Source organism: Moschus berezovskii, chromosome 18, assembly GCF_049115385.1.
Source record: "Moschus berezovskii isolate FMDL1 chromosome 18, NW_MosBer_1.0, whole genome shotgun sequence".
Classification (NCBI taxonomy): domain Eukaryota; kingdom Metazoa; phylum Chordata; class Mammalia; order Artiodactyla; family Moschidae; genus Moschus; species Moschus berezovskii.
Window position 1 is genome coordinate 18,925,173 of NC_142477.1, and position 14,159 is coordinate 18,939,331.

Below are 14,159 nucleotides of genomic sequence, written 5' to 3' on the forward strand. Positions count from 1 at the left end.
GTCAACTCTTTGCATGAGGTGGACAAAGTATTGGAGTTTCAACCTCAGCATCAGTCCTTCCAATGAACACCCAGGACTGGTCTCCTTTAGGATGGACTGGTTGGATCTCCTTGCAGTCCAAAGTTATTGATAAGTAAACTCCATGGACTATAGCTTACCAGGCTCCTCCGTCCATGGAATTCTCCAGGCAAGAATACTGCAGTGGGTTGCCATTCTCTTCTCCAGGGGATCTTCCTGACTGAGGGACTGAAGCTGCGTCTTCTGCATTGCAGGCAGATTCTTTACCACCTGAGCCACTAGGGAGGCCCATTGATACAGATTGACAAATTAGTTTCCAAAAGATAGGAACAATTGACACTCCCTCCAGTTCTATATGAGGTAGCTGCTGATCTTGAAGAAAGTGAAAGAAAGAAAGTGAAGTTGCTCAGTCCTGTCTGACTCTTTGCGACCCCATGGACTATAGCCCACCAGGCTCCTCTGTCCATGGAATTCTCCAGGCAAGAATACTGGAATGGGTTGCTATTTCCTTCTCCAGGGGATTTTCCCGACCCAGGGATCAAACTTGGGTCTCCCTCATCGTAGGCAAACGCTTTTACCATCTGAGCCACCAGGGAATGCAGATCTTAAAATTCCATAAATTGGATAAAACTCCTAACCCACTCCACCTCCACTGCAAATTTGATTTTCCTGATCCTCCAGTCTTATTTTCTTTTGGATTTCCTGTAGCTGTGGTTTCGAGCTCAGGAAGAGAGTGGCCTCTAGCTGGAAGACAGGCATGGTGGGCGATTCCCCTAGTATTTGCTCCCATGGGAGGCTCTCTCTGAGCCCACCTCCTCCCTCCAAGGAGCTCACTCACTTCCAGGCATTGGGGTGAGGGCCAGTCTTATTACTGCTCAGCACCTCCTACTCTGTGGCTGACATCTACACTGCGGCCTGCCTTCAGCGGAAAGACAACCTGTTATTTTGTACTTGTTTCTGTCTTACATCAATAGGAAGCCAGTGATGCTGTTCTCAGCAAAAACAGAAGAAGATGTCCTAAGACAGCTTTAGGGTGAAGACAGCTTCACCCTAAGAAGCTGTCCTTTTGGAAATGGGATAATCCTGCCCTGGTGTTCCCTGTCAAGAATCCCTTCCATATGGGAACATCTGTCTGTATCTGAAATTGATTCTAGTCACGGGACTACTGGTGAGTATCAGATGGTTCAGTAGAAGAATTAATGGTTTAATCCTGGCCTATCAATTGATGGGTAACATATATTTATTGGGCTTTCCCTGGTGGCTCAGTGATAAAGAATCTGCCTGCTGATGCAGGAGACATGGGTTCCCATCCCTGGGAAACTGGCAACCCACTCCAATATTGTTTCCGTGGGAAATCCCATGGAAACAGGAGCCTGGTGGTCTGCAGTTTATGGGGTCACAGGATCAGACCAAACAACAAAACAACAAACATATGTTTGTTACAGACCATGTATTTACCCTAGGATATCTGTAGAGATAAGCCACAACTATTGTGAAAGAGATTCTCACCTTGTGATACTGTGTTGCTTTTAAAACATTGACATACATTATTTGCACATTTCACTGTCAACATATGATTTCAGATATTTTAAAGTATAAAAAATGTAGCTGACTCCTACTGTTCTTTGGATAAATAGCCACATCCTCACCATGACCCTCAAGCCTGTCTGGGCTCACTGTGGGCAAACTCCCCTCTTCAAAACCTCTTTCACCTTCTTCCTAGATCTCAAATTCAACATTCTCCCTCTGACCTCGGGGCCTTTGCACATGCAGTTTCCACAGTATGGTATAGTCTGCTTCCTCTTGCATTGTTTCAGACCCAGCAGATCTCACCCCAGGGCACTCCTTTGCCAGTCTTAGTAGAATCTTTTAGATGAGCTCCAAAAAAAAAAAAATAATAATAATAATAATAATAACAACTTCAGGAAAGGCTATCCTTCAGACCCCAGACTATGTCTGGACCTTCTGATTAATGTTATCATAACATGGTGTGATTTTGCTTGTGATGATTTGTAGTTTGCCATTCAATGTTTGCCTATGTTATTATTGTTTGAAGTCTGTCTCTCTCATTGCTCGTTTGTGTTCCACGGGCAAAGAGACCGCTTTTCTTACCATCAGAAGCATGCTGGCCAATAAAATGTGGGTCAGACAGCTGCTGAGTCACCGCTTGTCAAATAAATAAATGGATACCAACTAGTATGGTTGGGTTAGTGCACTGGCTGAGCATCCTTGCGTGCAGTCTCCTCATAAGGCAATGAACTGTTTCTCAAGCCATAGAAGAGTGTCATTCAGAGTGGAGCCTTTAAGACAGCTGGGCAGCTTTTCTTACCTGCTTTCTTGCCTACTTGTGATGGGAAATTGTTACTTCGTCTGCCTCTCATTTAAAAACAAAGACAATGTCTTCACTTTTCATCCATCCTGAGACATCAACATCATCATTAGTATTTTGTTTAGGAAGCAAGTTTTTTTAAATTTACTTTTTAGTTGGAGGGAAACTACTATACAACGTTGTGTTGATTTCTGCCACACAGCAGTGCAAATGAGCCCTAATCGTACAGATATCCCTCCCTCCTTGCCTTCCTCCCCTTCCCTCACCCCGTCCTCTAGTTCATCACAGACTGCCACTTTGGGCTGCCCGTGTTACACAGCAACTTCTATCCAGCTATCAATTTTATACATGGTAATGTATATATGCTAAGACATCATTATGAAATGACATGATTTAATAGTAACTTTTCAGAGGGAAAAACCAAATATATCCCCCAAAATATTGCTCCCACATTAAATATATATAGAGAGAGAGATTGTAAAACACCCAATCCTGGATGTGTTAACATGTTATAAAAAGGTGAACATCTTTGAATTTAGACGAAATTGGCAGTCCTCCCACAAAGGCTGGTTACGAATATTAAAACAGATGAAGGCATGTGAAGTGTGTTGCTAAGTGTCTGGTACACAGTGTTTAATAATATGATACTTATTGGTAAGTTTATTACTATTATTCCTATCATTTTACTTTGAGAGGATTAACTTGAGTTTATCCTGTGGGTTGTAGATTCTCAGTGACATTAAGGGCCCGTGTTCTTGTTGGGAAGAAAAAAAGTTTCCTCTACCCTTCCAGTTTCTTCTGATTGCTTTAAGAACTAAATTTACAGGACACAGATTAACAGGAGAAAATCAAACAGATGTTTAATAACATGTATTTATGGGAGAAACCTAGGAAAAGTAAGTCACCCAAATGGCTAAATCCCTCACCTTAAATGCCATCCTCAGCTAAAGATAAAAGAGGATGTTGAGGGTAGAGAAAGCCTGTTACAAGAGAAGTGTTACAGGAGAAGTGCAGTGAACAAGGCTAAGGGTGTTGTGCAGATTTACTTCTGTAGAGACTTGCTCATGCTTCTTTTCCTGGTCCAGGGAGGGAGACACCTTTACAAGTGGAGAATTCCCTTATAAATGTAAATAGTTCTTACAAAAGGGTGACTTCTACTTGATTTTCAGAGGTTTTCCCCTTGTCTGCCGTTTCTTAGAAAATGTGCTCAGTGGAACTGTCCTGTCCCACTCTTTGCGACCCCATGGACTGCAGCCTGCCCTCCAGGATTCTCTCTCCATGGGATTTTCCAGGCACGAATACTGGAGTGGGTTGCCATGTCCTCCTCTAGGAGATCTTCCCCACCCAGGGATCAAATCTGCATCACTAGTGTGTTCTGCATTGGCAGTCGAATTCTTTGCCAGTAACACCACCTTAACCAGCTTAAGATAATTAATATGCCAAAGAGACATATTTAAGGGAGTCAAAATTCTGCTCCCCTCCACCTTGCATGTCTGGGTGAATGCATCTCCCCTCAGTACTCAGGCCTCAGTAAGACACATTGACACACAGGAGGTCCCGGAGCAACCTGAACTGTGAATCCCAAGCTGTTTGGATCCCACCTCTGGTGTGATTGTGAATGAAGGGAAAGAAGCCCAGAGGGTGAGTCTCTAGCCTTCCTCAGACAGACAGGAGTCTCCAGCTCCTTTTCTAAAGAAAAGCCCCCGTTTGGTGGGACAGGATGTTCATGTTGTCCTTTCTGTGTTTTCACAAAGTTAACACGGGAGTGTATTTATTCCAAGAGATCTCGGTTGGGCATTTCCGGTCCCACTGCCTCCCCCTGGCCCAGACTTTCATGGCTCGCCACCCTGAGCCAGTCACTTCCCATCCCCCTCCACACTTTCCTGCCTGCAACCTGCCCAGTTTAATTCAGTTCAGTACAAACAGGCGGTGCTGTCCTTGGAGTCTTCTAACTTAAGGTGGGCCCGCTTCTCACTCCCCTTCCCAGGCTGGCTGAAAAGCTCACCGTCATGGGAAACGTCATTCTTATTCACGTGGAGGGAATAGTCACTGCCCTTGGTTGGTCTGGTGTGTGAAGCTTTCCCAAATCCAGAGCCCACTCGAACTTCCCAGACTTTCTTCTGCTTTCGCCTGCTCGGTTCCTGACTCCCTGCCCGTCCCATCTCTCACTCTCTTCTGCTTTCTGGAATAATCTCCTTCACTCTTATCTCCCTTAGCACCATCGGGGCTTGTCCTGCGGCGCTTGATTCTATGTTTCTAGCATGGGGTGTAGTCAGACCTGCACACGGCTGGTGACTCTTCTAGATGATAAACTCCTTGAAAGCAGAAAATCCACCTTACCTCTCCTTCTATTGTAGCTTTTAACGACAGTACATGGAGAAATGAGTACGTGACCTTTTGGTTTCTGAAACATCAAAAGAACAGTAATTATGTATCCTTCATGTGTTGTGGAAATTAAATCTGCAAGAAAAAAAAGGTGCCCAGTGGAGGGATCTTTATTGAGCAAGTCATTTCTTCTTCTGTGTGTTCTCCCTTTGAACTCATTTAACGGTGCAAAGGGGCTTTTCTTTTCTCTGATGGGCAGAGCAGAGAGGTAAATGCTGACAGATGATGCTATTTTGGGCTTCCCAGGTGGCACGAGTTGTAAAGAATTCGCCTTCCAGTGCAGGAGGTGCAAGAGACTTGGGTTTGATCCCTGGGTGGGAAGATCCCCTGCAGAAGGAAATGACAACCCACTCCAGTATTCTTTCCTGGAGAATTCCATGAACAGAGGAGCCTGGTGGACTGTAGTCCATGAGGTCGCAAAGAGTCGGATACAGCTGAGTGACTGATACAACTACACTGATGCTATTTTAGCTATGCGTCCATTCATGCATGGATCCCATGCTCAGAAGGCAGCCAGTATACTTTAAATTAACACCAGTGCTTTACTGTATGAAGGGTGGGTCGAATTCGGATGTGTTACTGAGCCAAACCTGGGTCTGCTTGCCCTCCTGTAGCAGTCAAGCCAATCTGCTGACACAGGCTTGTGATGAAGGAGAGGGCGGAATTTATTATAAGCCTCCAGACACGGAGTCCAGGCAGCATGAATGCTCAAAAACTTCAACTCTCTGATGGGTTTCAGGAAAACATTTTTAAAGGCCAGGTGAGGGAAGAGGTCACTGGGTTTGTGATCAGCTCAAGCACAATTCTTTGATTGGTTGATGACAAGGTAATAGGACCGTGTCACAGGAGTTAACATTATCAATCCTCAGGCTCCAGTAGCTCTGGGGGCTACGTACTCATGGTCATTAAGTAGTTAACTTTTTCCATTTGGTGGGCGTTTTGGCATCTGTAAAAGGACTCAGGCAATTTGCAGCAGATACTGTTATCTCGGTAATTAAAACAGAGGACGTGGGGGGATGGGTCTGTCCTGGGAAGTCTCCCTAGGGAGATGGGATCTGCTAGGAAGGGTCCTGGATTTAGGGCACAGCCAGGCAGGGTTCTGCCTCCCCCGTGCTCAGTCGCTTCAGTCGTGTCCGACTCTTTGACCACAAGGAACTTTAGCCCACCCGGCTCCTCTGTCCACGGGATTTCCCAGGCAAGAATCCTGGAGTGCCATGTCCTCCTCCAGGGCTCTTCCTGACCCAGGGATCCGACCAGCATCTCTTACCTTTCCTGCCCTGGCAGGTGTATTCTTACCACTAGTGCCATCTGGGAAGCAACTCCCACCCCTCCCCCACCAGAGACGGAGCACTTCACACGTTTGCGTGCCATCCTTGCACAGGGGCCACGCCAATCTTCTCTGCCTCAATCCAGTTTTAGTGTCTGTGCGGCTGAAGCAAGCACTCTGTCCCCCCAGCTGCCCTCTTCTCAGCTGCAGTCACTCAACATTCTCATCTTTACGAGCGAGGCTGACTCTACCTACTTTTAAGGAAACGGGTGTCACAGACAATTTTTCATAGCCAATGACACTGTGACACCTGCAAAGGGAAGTTCTTGGCATTTTAGGGCTCCGGAACAAAAGAGTGGTGGAAGCAACATAGCCTGTTGGGTTTTCCAAGTGACGTGTTTTATGGCTCCGTGGAGTTTTAGGTGTTCTCTTGAATGTAATGACTTATTGCGCGTGTCTACTGAAAGCAAATGCCCAACCTAAGAGTAGTCAGTTTCAGTTTTGTTTGGGGACCTGACTAAGGACAACGGCCCAGGAGATAGCCTCTCAGATAGCTCTGAGAAACTGCTCCGAGAAGTGGAAGAGCCAGTATATACATACATACGTATATATATATTTTTGAGGGGGCTGGGAAATACATTTAGTCAAACATAACAATATTACTGCTAGCACAAGGGCTTCCCTGGTGGCTCAGTGGTAAAGACTCTGCCTGCAATGCAGGAGGCACAGTAGATGCAGGAGACCTGGGTTTGAACCCTGTGTCAGGAAGATCCCTCTGGAGTTGAAAATGGCAACCCACTCCAGTATTCTAGCCTGGAGAATCCCACGGACAGAGGAACTGGGTGAGCTACAATCCATACGGTCACAAAGAGTCGGACACGACTAAAGGGACTGAGCACGCAAGCACGCAAGCTAGTCACAAAGAACAGGCATCTCAATTAATGATTTTAGTGCTTTTCTTTGTGTGGGAGAATGGAAGAACCTGGACCTGAGGTCACGGAAACTCCTCCTTAGATATGCTTCTTCACTGGCTGCTGCTGCGAAGTTGCTTCAGTCGTGTCTGACTCTTCACTAGCTATCGGCCCATTTATCCAAAGCACAAAATGCACCCTTCTTTTTTTTCCCCCATTCTGAATTCCCCTCAGGGTTTGGTGTCCTGGGTGATACAATGAGTTGGGATTTTACCATTTGTATAAGGGGATGATGAGCGATACTCTTTGTCCTTCCTGTTTACACATGTTTTAAAATTGTGCATGGGACATAGTTTCTAAACGCAATCTCTTTTCTCTTTTGGTGACCAAGTAACATGGTGTTTATCTTGTAGCAGACGTGTTTCTAAGTATCAATAGGCTCTGAAGAATGAAGTCAACAGTATGGTTGATTTTCAGATTTCTTTCAAAGACGGCAAAGTCAAAATAGAATTCTGAATTCACCAAAAAAAGCTGAAAAGTCCCAGGAAATGTTAGGACAGGCTCGGGGTTGGGAGATCTGAATTTCAAACTCAACTTGGAGTTGACTGAATGTGGTGATCTAGAGCATATTATTTTTTCTCCCACTATGGGGCTCTCCAGGCTATAAAGCAGAGGCAATGATGACAGTCCCCCTTCCTCCCAAGGATGTGATATGGAATATATCCTCAGGCTAAAAGGTTACACAGATGTTTGAATTAAGTAGTGGGCCTACTTAAGTGTTTCTGGGTGCTGTTATTCCTAGGTAGATCCCTTAGAAAAGATTTCCGTCTCCATGATAGGTGACAAGTCGCTCACTCACTAGTCCATAGCAATCATTTACCTTTCCCTCCTTCCCTGCATTATCGCCTTCATTTTCAGACACTGCAGAAATGGCCTTATTTTCAATGGTGGACACAATCTGAGTGGCCATTCGGTCTGTGTGTTCCGTGTCATCTCATCCCCTTCAAGCTATCAGCTGGTTCTCAGTGGTGGGGAAGAGGTTGCTGCCACAGTGCCAGCCTCTCAGATAATGATACACCATAGAATTCTTTCAGGGCATGAGGTTTTAGGGCAAGGTACTCCTGAATCTAATTTTTCCTGCATTATTTTAACCAGATGCTAATAGAAATCGACAGGAGACTGACCTCAAACTGTGGAAAATTTCTTAGGTAGAAGCTGTTCAACGAGAAATGTCATTCTCTAGCCATTTCAGAGTCCTGTGATTTTTATCAGTATAGAGTTATTTGCCTTAAGGATATTTTTAAACCTATTACTTTCCTATAAAAGACTTTTCAATTGAAATAATACATTTGTCATTATGTAGTTACTTTCATTGCTGGAGTCTAAATACTTGAAAAATGTCTTAAACTCCTTTCAAGGACCATTTTCGCCATCGCAAAATTCACAGAGGGTGATATACAGTGACTGATGCCATATTAATAAAATCCAGATGTAATAAGAAAAGAAAGGATCCTATATCTTAACAATATCAGAGTGCTCTTTCAGAAATGCTGAATAATCACTGTGGCTGGAGTTGTAGAGGGAAGGGCATACCATTATTTGAAGAGCATCATATGGTGCCTAACAACTTAGAGAAAACATGGCAACACTTTCTATCTTATCTGAAATGTACCCCTCCTTCAGATCAGCTCTGTGGGGATAATGCTTCTCAAGACCACATTTTCTCATCTGCCTTTCGTTCTTTCACGTCCATGAAAGACACTAGTTTTAGGGTGGATCCCACATAATCACTGATGGCCATTGCATCTCAACCCTTTCCCCCTTCATTAGGAAGTCCATCTTTGAGGGATTGCAAACTCATCTACTGACAGGTCTGCTTAATCCATTGGAACTGCTGACCTTGTCAGTGATCTGAAAGCTTATACAGTCTTGTGCTTTGTAGGTGACTTCCCAGGTGACTCAGTGGAAGAGAATCCACCTGGTAAGGCTGAAGATGTGGGTTCGATCCCTGGGTCAGGAAGATCCCCTGGAGGGGGAAATGGCAACCCACTCCAGTATTCTTGCCTGGAAAATCTCATGGACAGAGGAGTCTAGCAGGCTGCAGTCCATGGGGTCGTAAAGAGTCGGACATGACTTAGCATGCACGCACACACCCAGGCACTAGTCTGGATGAAATACTACCGTCATCCAAAATAACACACTGTAGAATTTCAGCACCTTTTATTTAAAACATTAAAAAATGTTTTGTAGGAGGTGCTTTTTCAATCTTACTTGTAAAGTGAGAAAACACTCAAGAGTATCAACTGTAAGGTTAGAAAAGGAATCTCTAGAGACATGTGTTCTAGCAAAATGGGACTTTTTAGAACTGATATTTTTTACTTTAAAATAGTTGATAAGTTTTCCTTCTCTCCTTCAAGAAAGGATTTCCTGAGTATTAGCAGTATTTTTGGCACGCACAGTTATGTCATTCCTAAGCTATCAGTGCCTGAAATCATTCATTTTAATACATAAGAAGAATTTCCTCTGGCTATAGCAGAAAAAAAAAAAAAAGTTTAGTTGTTTGCTTAAGATTGTACTGAAGTTCATGGTAATTGTCACAGCAAATGCTTAGAGTTCTTTGTGTTTTTATCACATATTTTAGCAAAGGATTCAGTTTGTGTTAGTATTTTTGCTCAACGGGCACATTCCTTGCCATACCGCTTAGATACTTGGTTGCTAGTGGGTTCAGAGAACATCTTAGAGTTCCTTTGCCAGTGGTCTTTCAGCATGTTGGGGATCGGAGGGCAGAAGGCATGTCTTGCAGGAAACACGCAAGTCCACTGGAACTGTCTGTCAGCATCAGTTGGGTCATAGATGGTGCCATTGCCACATCTGAAATTTAACTCTCAAAGGAAAACTGTGATGCAACATAGAATGGCATATAGGTGTGTCAAGTGGGAAAACAGCTTCTAAGATTCCTGAGATCATATTACTATTTGTTGTTGTCACTTATCTTTTTGAGGTGTGTGAGAGAACAGCTATTGAGCGATAGAGAAATTATCTTGTGAATGAAGTCATGGATTTGAGAGCTCGCTGACCCGCGGCAATGATGACTTCAGGTTTCTTCACTTTTTTCCCTCATCTCTTTCTTACTAGTATTCTGTATGTACGAGACAGCAGATCTTGGAGGCCATGGACTATGGTGGCATTTCCTCTAACCGACTATTCTTCTTGGAACTCTAGTTAGTCTTGCAAAATTTAATAGTTGTTTCATGGGAAAAGAATTTTCCTTCATGTATTAGTCAAGTTTCTGCAGAAAAACGGAACTGTTTTTTTTTGTTCAGTCTCTTGGTCAGGTCCAGCTCTTTGAGACCCCAGGGACTGCAGGACGCCAGGCTTCTCTGTCCTTCACTGCCTCTCGGAGTTTGCACAAACTCATGTCCATTGAGTCGATGGTGCCATCCAACATCTCATTCTCTGTTGTCCCCTTCTCCTGCCTTCAATCTTTCCCAGCATCGGGGTCTTTTCCAATGAGTCAGCTCTTTGTATCAAGTGGCCAAAGTATTAGAGTTTTAGCTTCAGCATCAGTCCTTCCAATGAATATTCAGGGCTTTCCGGGTGGCTCAGATGGCAAAGAATCTGCCTGCAGTGCAGAAGACACGGGTCCGATTCCTGAGTCAGGAAAACCCCCTGGAGAAGGAAATGGCAGCCCACTCCAGTATTCTTGCCTGGAGAATCCCATGGACAAAGGACCCTGGTAGGCTACAGTCCACGGTGTCACAAAGAGTCAGACATGACCAAGGAACTAATGGAAGTGATGAATGTGTCTTAAAATAGAAGGGGATTTGTTGTAAGGAATTGGCTCACATGATCATGGAGGTTGACAAGTCCAAAATCTGCAGTGTGGTCCTGCAGGCTCCAGACACAGGAAAGCTGATGGTGTAAAATGAAGTCTGAAGTCATTTTGTTGAAAAATTTCCTCCTGCTTGAGAAAGACTGGTCTTTTATTCTATTCAGGCCTTCAACTGATTGGTTGAGGCCTATGCACATTGTGGAGGTGAATTTGCTTTGTTCAAGATTTACTGCTTTAAACATTAGTGTAAAGTGTTAGTTGCTCAGTCGTGTCCTACTCTTTGTGACCCCATGGACTGTAGCCCACCAGGCTCTTCAGTCTGTGGGATTCTCCAGGCAAGAATTCAGTAGGGGGTTGCCATTCCTTTCCTCAGGGAATCTTCCCAACGCAGGGATCTACCCGGGTCTCCTGCATTGCAGGTGGATTCTTTACAACCTGAGCCACCAGAGAAGCCACTTTAAATATTAACCTCTTCCAAAAACAGCCTCCAAGGTGATAAATACTACTGACCAACACAGGTCCACTTCTTGTCAACATGGCACTTATACTCATCTCTTTATACCATAGAAAAAGAACTAAGAGGGGAGAAGGCAGATGTTTGCTTAATACACACCTGTGCGTGCACACACATATTCATAACAAAGTAACATGAAACACTCATGATGCTTGCAGTCTGCATTTCTGTAACTGGCCCTGGCAGTTGTCGGTATTCATAACTACCCTCTTCCACTCCCCATTCTATGTTCTCTTTGCCTTCAGCAAGCAACTCAGTTGATTGTGATTCTCTACCTGGTGGGGTAACCCAGAATTCCATTCCTGAAGGATCCAGGTCATTAGTAGCCCTACCTTAATTGGGCTGTTATAGGTTTTCAGTGACCTTAATCACAGGGTGTGGGAATACTTGGAGACACTCTCAGAAATCTCCTGCGGCTTCCCAGGTGGTTCAATGATAAAGAACCTGCCTGCCAATGCAGGAGACCTGGGTTTGATCCTTGGGTCAGGAAGATCCTCTGAAAGAGGAAATGGCAACCCACTCCAGTATTCTTGCCTGGGAAACCCCATGGACAGAGGAGCCTGGTGGGCTACAGTCCATGCGGTAATACTTGGAGATAACCTGAGAAATCTCCTTTATTCCAGGCATACTCTTCCTTTGCAGCCCAAGTTTACCTGCTAGTCAAGATCAGTCACTCCAGCCAGCCGAATGCATTCCTAGTTTGTCTGTTGTTTTGGAGGCATGAAAAGCCCAAGGTGGTGGTCTTAACTTCCAGCGCAATGGAATCATTGCTGGATTTCCCGGTACGGTTTTCGTCTCTTTGTAACTATGACCTCCAGGCCTCCTAGCATGAGGAAAGGAAGGAAAAATTTTGCACGTGTGTTACTAGGGGTAATAGTAAATGATGCTGCTCTCATTCCTACCCTCGATTCCTGGACCCATGAATTCTATCAGAGAAATAACACCATTCACTGGACACTGACTCAGAGCATATACAGTCTCCTGGAGAACCTTGCCCCATCCCTACCAGGTATTGCCAACTACTTGGCACTGTAACTGAATCTTTTTTTTTTAATTGAGGTATAGTTGATTTACAGTATTAATTTCAGATATTCAGTATAGTGGTTCAAAATTTTTAATGACTATACTTCATTGAAAGTTATAAAATATTCACTGTAGTCCCTGTACTTTGCAATATATTCTTGCGGCTTATTTATTTTAAACATAGCAGTTTGTACCTTTTTTTCCATTGTTTATTTTTTCCCATTTTTATTTAAAAAATTTTTAATGGGAGGGTAATTGGTCTACAAAGTTGTGTTGGTTTCTGCTGTATAACAACTCTAATCAGCCAAAACTATACATATATCTCCTCCTCTTGAGCCTCCCAGCACCCCTGCCACTCTAGGTCATCACAGAGTGCTGGCCTGAGCTCCCTGTTGTTTGTACTTCTTAATCCTCTGCCCTTATTTGGCCCCTCCCCTCCTGCCTCTCCCACTAGTAATTACTGGTTGGTCTGTTCTCTTGTGGCTAAGTCTTTGGCCATTCTACCATTCTATCAATCTAGCCTCTTCAAGATAATGCAGAACATGGTAAGATGAGTGACTTCCACAAGCTTCATTTGCTGTGAAGTGAGCTCCTGGATCAGAAGCAATGCTGTGTGGATATCACGATGGTGTCTTAGGCCTCCTGTAAGTTCACGGATGGTAGTTTTGGCAGAAGGATTATACGCAGGGGAAGCAAATTCATATCCAAAGAAAGTGTTATTTCAGTAAAAACAAAATGCTGCCCCCTTCCATGATGGAATGGGCACAGTGAAACCAACCTGCCTCCAGTGGTTGGCTTATCACCCCACTTCCGGTACCAAAATTTATATTAGTCAGGGAATACAACTGAGAAAAGATATCTCTCTATATCTATCTATCTGCCTATCTAGCTATCGATTTGTTAGCTCATGCAATTATGGAGGCGAAATGGCAACCCACTCCGGTGTTCTTGCCTGGAGAATCCCAGGGACGGGGGAGCCTGGTGGGCTTCCGTCTATGGGGTCACACAGAGTCGGACACGACTGAAGTGACTTAGCAGCAGCAGCAACAAGTCAATATGGGTTGTTCTGGTAGGCTTGAGATTCAGGAGAACAGACGATGTAGCTCCTGTCTGAAGCTTGGAGACAAAGGAGACCCAGTGGTGCAGATGAGGTATGAAGGCCTGCTCCTGGAGTATTCCCTCTTGCTCTGGGAGGCTGGTTTTTTTGTTCTACTAGGTCTTCAGCTGATTGGATTGAGGCCAATCACATTATGGAGGGAAATCTATTTTACTTAAAGTTCACCAATTTAAAAGTTAATCTCATTCAAAAATTCCCTCCAAGTGAACCATCATTCTGGAAAAAAAAAAGTGTTAAAAAATGTTACTGTTCTCTTGCGGAGGGAGAATCACTGTGCACATTAATGGCCCTGAGAAATCCTGCAGTGAAGATGCTTTTCCACATTTGTATAAGCCCATGTTTGGTGGCTCAGATGGTAGAGAATCTGCCTGCAATTCAGGAGACTCAGCTTTGATCCCTGGTTTGGGAAGATCCCCTGGAGAGGGAATGGCAACCCACTCCAATATTCTTGCTTGGAGAATTCCATGGATAGGGCCTAATGGGCTAGAGTCCATGAGGTCACAAAGAGTCAAACATGACTGACCAACACACACACACACACACATACACACATCTTTCTTAAACATATTTTCTAACGGGAAACTGTCCCTCAGTTTTTTTCCTTGAAAACTTATTGATCTCTTGCTGGATACCAATGTTCAGAGAAACACAATCATGGAAAAAGCTAGTCTATGGAAAGGTGCTGATTTAAGTAACTGGCTCATTTGGGGATTAAATTGATGATATCTACTTCATTAGCTGAATCTAGAAACCCAAATGGATA

At 44.2% G+C, this 14,159-nt stretch overlaps 1 non-coding gene across 1 annotated transcript; it reads right to left on the bottom strand.

The window, feature by feature from the left end:
• Positions 1 to 6,068: 6,068 nt before the first annotated feature.
• Positions 6,069 to 6,175, bottom strand: LOC129553460 (U6 spliceosomal RNA). The gene has a single exon (XR_008685480.1). It is a non-coding gene; the product is annotated as a U6 spliceosomal RNA (small nuclear RNA).
• Between the last annotated feature and the right edge of the window lie 7,984 nt (positions 6,176 to 14,159).